Source organism: Etheostoma spectabile, chromosome 4, assembly GCF_008692095.1.
Source record: "Etheostoma spectabile isolate EspeVRDwgs_2016 chromosome 4, UIUC_Espe_1.0, whole genome shotgun sequence".
NCBI lineage: Eukaryota > Metazoa > Chordata > Actinopteri > Perciformes > Percidae > Etheostoma > Etheostoma spectabile.
The window spans coordinates 31,101,367-31,101,844 of NC_045736.1; the positions used below are offsets into that span (position 1 = coordinate 31,101,367).

The 478-nt window shown below is 37.2% G+C and overlaps 1 protein-coding gene across 1 annotated transcript in view; it reads left to right on the plus strand.

Annotated features, from left to right (window-relative positions):
• The window catches only part of LOC116687971 (protein-glutamine gamma-glutamyltransferase 5), an 84,194-nt gene that overhangs the window by 9,133 nt on the left and 74,583 nt on the right, over positions 1-478 (plus strand). The window lies entirely within an intron of this gene.

Genomic DNA, 478 nt, shown 5'->3' on the forward strand with positions numbered 1-478 from the left:
ACATCTTATGTTATAGAACAGAGTACTTAATGGATGAACAACAAATTTAACGCATGACCAACATGTCTTCATTTCTGTTGAAATAATTAATTTGCCTTTTAGCTTAAATGTATAATGCAAATCACACACAATGTTTGAGCCCATATAACATTTTAAATTCCAACAGTACACACTACTCTGAGCCCTTTAAAAAGAGACATTTGGAAACACTGCTGCCCCCATTTTGGTTTGAAAACTCGGGGGTTGCGTTGTAGTCTAGACGGGCACAAACAAAGACCTGGAAACGACGACTTTTTTACTTTTCAACATTGTTCGTTCTCCAAAGTATTTCCTGTATTCTGTATTTTCAATTTATACATCCATGATTTTCATTTAACATCGGACAAACTGCTTTCTATTTACACCGGCATGCACATGCCCAGTGTACTGTCCCTGACAAAAGTCTTGTTGCTTGTGTGCAAATTGACCTGAAGTGCCG